Source organism: Melopsittacus undulatus, chromosome 4, assembly GCF_012275295.1.
Source record: "Melopsittacus undulatus isolate bMelUnd1 chromosome 4, bMelUnd1.mat.Z, whole genome shotgun sequence".
Taxonomy (NCBI): Eukaryota; Metazoa; Chordata; class Aves; order Psittaciformes; family Psittaculidae; genus Melopsittacus; species Melopsittacus undulatus.
The window spans coordinates 77,630,731-77,637,316 of record NC_047530.1 but is presented as its reverse complement, the minus strand read 5'-3'; positions in this window follow the sequence as shown (position 1 = coordinate 77,637,316).

The window sequence follows — 6,586 nt, the reverse complement described above, 5'->3', positions numbered from 1 at the left end:
TGTAGCCCAGAATACAGTTTGCTTTCTGGGCTGTGAGAGCACACTGAAGCCAACTCATGTTAATTTTCTCATCAACGAACACCCCCAAGTCCTTCTCCGCATGGCTGCACTGAATTTCCTTTTTGCCCAACCTGTAGCTGTGCCTGGGATTGCTCCAACCCAGGTGTAGGACCTTGCACTTGGCATGGTTAAACTTCATGAGGTTGGCATCAGCCCATCTCACAAGCGTGTCAAAGTCCCTCTGGATGGCATTCCTTCCCTCTAGCGTATCAACAGAACCACACAGCTTGGTGTCATTGGCAAACTTGCTGAGGGTGCACTCAATCCCACTGTCCATGTCAGCGACAAAGATGTTGAACAAGACCGGTCCCAACACTGATCCCTGAGGGACATCACTCTCACTGGTCTCCCGCTGGACAGTGAGCTGTTGACCACAACACTTCTATGCGGCCATCCAGCCAGTTCTTTATCCACTGAGTGGTCCACCTATCGAATTGATGTCTCGCCAATTTAGAGACAAGGATGTCATGTGGGACAGTGTCAAACGCTTTGCACAAGTCCAGGTAGATGACATCAACTGCTCCACCCCTGTCCATCTGTTCCGTAGTCCCATCATAGAAGGCCACCAAATTGGTCAGGCAGGATTTCCCCTTAGTGAAGCCATGTTGGCTGTCACCAGGCACCTTGTTTCTCATGTGCCTTAGCATGCCTTCCAGGACAATCTGCTCCCAGATTTTGCCAGGCACAGAGGTGAGACTGACTGGTCTGTAATTCCCTGGGTCATCCATTTTCCCCTTCTTGAAAATGGGGGTTATATTTCCCTTTTTCCAGTCATCGGGAACCTCACCTGACTGCCATGATTTTTCAAATATGATGGCCAGTGGCTTTGCAACTTCATTTGCCAGCTCCTTCAGGATCTGTGGATGGATTTCATCAGGTCCCATGGACTTGTGCACATTCAGGTTCCTAAGGTGGTCTTGAACGAGATCCTCTCCTACAGTGGGTCCAAGGTCTTCATTCCCACAGTCCCTTTGTCTGCCTTCCAGGACTTGGGTGGTGTGGTCAGAGCCTTTGCCAGTGAAGGCTGAGGCAAAGAAGTCATTCAGATCCTCAACCTTCTCCAAATCCCGGGTAGCCAGTTCTCCTGATAGCTTCTGGAGAGGGCCCACGTTGTCCCTAGTCTGTCTTTTATTTGCAGTGTAATTATAGAATGCCTTCCTTTTATCCTTAACATCCCTAGCAGAGTTTAATTCTAACTGGGCCTTAGCCTCCCTAACCTGGTCCCTAGCTTCCCAGACAACATTCCTGTATTCTTCCCAGGCCGCTTGTCCTTGCTTCCACCTTTTATTAGCCTCTTTGTCCCTTTGAAGTTTCCTCAGCAGCTCCTTATCCATCCAAGGAAGTCTTCTGGCCCTCCTGTTGCACTTCTTTCTAGTTGGGATGCAACACTCCTGTGCTTGTAGCAGGCAACCCTTGAATATCAACCAAGAGTCTTGGGCCCCCTCCCCTCTAGGGCTATATCCCATGGAACCTTATACTAAACAGGTTCCTGAAGAGGCCAAAGTCTGTTCTCCTGCAGTCCAGGGCAGTGAGCTTACTGCACGCTCTTCTCACTGTCCTGAGGATCTTGAATTCGACCATCTCATGATCACTGCATCCAAGTCTGCCCCGTAGATGTGTACACATCTCTAATTCCTCTTGTTTGCTCTCCATGCTACGGGCGTTTGTATAGAGGAATCTGAGCCTAGCTCCAGATGAAGCTGGTTCATTGGCTGGAGCTGTTGGAATATCTCTGCATTGCTCCGAGCATTTATTATAGGTGCTGGCAACTGACTGGGAGTGTTGGGATGGAATGATGCCCCACTTCCCCAACACATCTTGTTTAAAGCTTCCTCGACCAGTCTTGCAAGCCTCCTACCAAACCCACTCTTTCCCTTCATTGTCAGACTAGCTCCACCAGCCCCTAGTAGACCTGGCCTACTAAATTGGGTCCCATGTTCTAGATACCCAAACCCCTTTGTTAAGTAATATTGATACTGCTTAACAAAGGATATTGTTGTCCAGTCAGATATCAGTAATTAGGACTTTTCAGTGACAAGTGTGATGCTGTTCAATCTTTACATTTATTAATTTTATAGCAAAATGTGTGATGAGAGCTGTCATATAGTTTGACAGATATTCTTAAAACTGGGTAGACAAATATTTTGTTTAGGCCTATGGAAGACTGTAACTGTCCAGTGTGATTCAGTTTTGCAAATAATGAGTTAAGCATTTTGCTGGTCCATAGAAGTAGGATCAAAACCACTGGTGTTAGCGGTGTCCTTCCCTATCAGTCCTTCCCTTAGCACAGTGGGACGTAATGATGGAATCTGTATTTCTTGCACAGTCCTTCAGTGCATGACACTACTTTTTAACTGTTGCCACAGTACTAGGGGATTACTTTCAGCTCTTCCACTTGCTGTGTCCCACTGACCTTGCATATTTAATCATAATTGGAAGTCAAGTGACTTTTACGAGACATGAATGTTAATTAGTTTTCAAATTGCTGGAGAGGGTACTTTGTCTGGAGATCCTCTGATTGTGATAATTAATTAGCTGTGAGAGGTCAGCCTCCTGTCTTGCACAGTTCACTGAACAGCATCTTTTCAAATATTTATAAAGATGTTTTAGTACCTATCACTGAGAGTTACATTAATGTTTCAATTTTAAGCAGAAAAAAGGACAACTTAATACTCTCAGACAAGACTTTGGAAGTACATATCAGAGCAATCTCAAATTAGCCATCTTATTATGTTTTATTTTATTCATGTCCATTAAGAATAGGTGAATAAGATTTCTGATTCTGCAAAACAGGGAACAAACTGAAAAAAAAATAATTAAAGCAACAATTGCAGAATAATTTGTATTAAAATACTGTTCAGGGCAATGAACTGTTGGGACTTCAGCAATTTCAAGATTATTAAAATAGCTAACTATATTCAGAAAATCATCACACATATTTCACAATGGCTTAACATCTTCTGAAAAGGGTCAGGTAAGACACATCAGAACAGTACAACATTTGAACCCAATCACACACTCACACAGACAAAACCTGAAGAAGGTCAATGTCTTATTAAAATGGACCAATTTTCAGCCTGCTTATTGAACTAAAAACCCACCAGGGTAGATATAGTTTTTTTGAACCACATTAGCTCATTACAGACAGTTGAAATTCCACCAAAAGACCGTGGGATCTCCAGCCTAAGGAAGCACGGGCTGTACGCTAGCCATGGGGAGCTCACATGAAGCATGGCTTTTACTGAACAGGTACTCTGATTCATGCTGTACAAAACATCCTGTTATAGCGTTATTACATAAAAGAAGTTCAAATTACTATCAAGGATCTATAACTGGAATGTTGTGACTCCTCCAGTAAAGACAGTGGTGTAGTGTTTCATACTTTCACATCTTAAGATATTTCAACAAATGGTCAGTGGAGGGATGCACTGGTCACCTTAAAACTACCCAGGTGCCACAATCCTCCCATGAAAAGCGGCACATATGGTCACGCTTTTAATGTAGAGCATTTATATACACGTTTACAGGTGCAGGATATGAACATATTACGGGGTTTGGGTGGTGTAGGAGAAGAAAGATGTTAGGGTCTACATGCCTGGAGAAAGGCAACCTTAACTTGATACTCAAGACCTCCCATCCTACCTCATTCTCATGAGTCTATTCCTCCTTAAGGACAGCTTTGCCAACATATTGTTATAAAATGTTGCAGACTCCCTCCCTGTAACTGGGAATGTTACTTGAGCATTCTGTCTTTTGTCTTTTAAAAATAAAATTGGTTAAGGACCTCTATCAGCTCAAACTAGTAACATCATTCTAGCTACAACACTTACACTTCTGGAAGTTCAGGGTTCCTGATTTACAAAATACTACTTTCATATCATATTTCACCAAGGATGCAGAATTTCTGTGGGGCAACTCTCAAACTGCCATTGAGCAACTCACTTCAACTATTTTCAAGGCTTCCAGGATATTTATCAAATTCTTGTAGCCTATGGGAGCTAGCTCCCACAGGAGGTGAGGTTTGCTAACTACATGGCAGCTAGGTCTGAACAAGGATATCAGCTACACAACTCACACCAAAACTCTTAACAGGCTCTGCCCTTCAGAATCAACAGACCAAAATCTTTTTTTTTTTTTTTAGCTTTCTATTTTAAGCTCACAGTGGCAGTAATTCCAGCAAAGGTCTATTTGCCAACATTGAAAACTACCATTTGAAACTCAGGACTCATGTGAGTCACCAGGAATGATGTATCTCAGTAAAAAGGGCCACCTACAACCTCTGCAATGCCACTTGCTGACCTTAGAGGACACCTAAACTGCCTTATCAGCATGCTGCTGTCAGACACTGTGCAAGAGTCATCACTGTGGTATCTCGGGTAAAACTCTCTCCATTAAATTATCACAATCCCCTCAGATACACAAGCAGAAAACCATTTTAGAGACTTGCTCCAGCAAACCACAGTGGGAAACAGACGCATTTCATCTAACAAAAACATTATTTCCTGCTGGAAAGGTCACTTACCTGGCACTGCTCCTCTTTTAGATGTTTTGCCTGTATGTATACTCACACTGGAAGCATGTCTATATACAAACACTGCGGGCACAGCATCCATAAGGTCATGTCTAATCCTCCATTGCATTTATTTTTAAGATTTCATGAAAAGGGGAGTCAACCTTCTCTTTTACTCTCAAATGAAGTCACAATGTTTTCCACATCCTGTTTCTTGGCAGTGAAAAATAGAAGGATGGGTCTGTGAACTACATATAGACAACATGTCCCAGATGAAAACCAGAGAGTTTATCCACCCCTGTATCAGTTTCTCAGGGAATGGTGCAGGCTGCTTACCTAATTAAAGCAGAAGAGCAGCCTCCTGGTTTAAGTAAGACCTGTAACAAGTGTGAATGTTGCTCCAAATAGCTGCTCTAGCCATCATGGGAGCTGACATATTTTGTTTTGAGTCTGACACACCAGCCCGGATACAGTCAGTTACCCAGAGAAACTATTTCTGAGCTGACAGTGCACCACCCAACCCCTCAGTCAAAGGTACAGATACTTAGTTATACTTTCTGAATATGAAAGAAAGGCAGTGCATAGTAATGTCCACCAGTAGGGCATGATGTTTGGGACAGAAGACAGAAAGTTGTCTAGAATCATAGAATCAAATAGGTTGTGAAAGACATTTAAGATCATCACACATGCTCTCTGCTACGACTCTTATCAGTTCTGACTGCTCTCACACCCCGGCATGATGTACTCTTAGAAAGTTAATTCCTGTCATTCTAATAGACCAGGACTCCACCACCCTTAGACTGGGATATCCTATTAACCATGAGGGTGACGCCCAGACCTTACAGTCATCAACGGAATTACAGCTTTGTTATCTTCACATTGTCTCCTGCTCTTTGGACAGAGTAAGGATTCTGGCCTGATTTAGATGGTGGCCTTTTACACAACTCAGTGGGCAGCACAAACATGGGTCACCAGATTTAGACAATAGCACATTCAGGTACATTGGTGCTGCTGGAAACCCATTCCCTGAAGCTCAAGTGTGATACTTTCACAACCTCATGAGCTATTCAAGCGGCTGAACACTGATCTGTTGAGTAGATCATCACTTCAGCTAGAGCTGTCATCAATCTACACATGCTTATCTTATTCTGTTAATCTCTAACAAGTCGTCAAATGCCTACTTCTGTGGCACAATGCTGCTGCTTGTGCATTACTGACATGAAACAAAAGTGAGATACTGTTTGACTAGACACCTTTTTTTCTGAAATCTTTTTGAGGTGTCAACTTCAGTAACATTCACAATTGTTTGTTAAATATTCAGAAAAATACAGTGAACAGCTTGTATAATTCTTTTTTTTTCTCCAAGTTGAACACTCACTTTTAAAAAACTAAACAGTAATACTAAATTAATATAATCCCTTGAATTTCAATGTCAATTTCAGACTTTCTTTTCTACTCACCTGTAAAAATAGAGATTTTACCCAGAGTATTCATATACTGAGTTATTCTCAAGACCATATTTATGGAACCCACACATCATTTTGATACTATATGTATTTTGTATATGTACATACTTTGATATTTAATTTTTTTTTTTACAAAAATGGCTTATTATTAGGTTTAATAGAAATAGTGGAGGTGGTAGTATCATTATCTGCTTTCCAGGAAAAACTCATTCAATATGCTCTTGAGGCCAGCAGACAGTTCCTTCTAACAAGTTTTGCTTTGAAGACCACTGTCAGAGGTCATGGGAGTCACAATATGTACCAAGTGATGTGCAGCTAGCATAGGGAAGCAAAAAGATGCTTTATGCTTCTTTCATCCTTTTTGTAAGCTTATAATTCAGGCAGTAAATTAGAAATCCTTATTTTCATCAGATCTGTATTTCTCACATGTGGAGTTGGTAAGTGCAATAAATTGGAGAACTAGGATGATAAATTATCATTCCCTCTGTCAGCCATACTTCTGCCCATCTAAGAATTGAAAATTTCCAGTGTCTCAGTATCTTTATAGCGA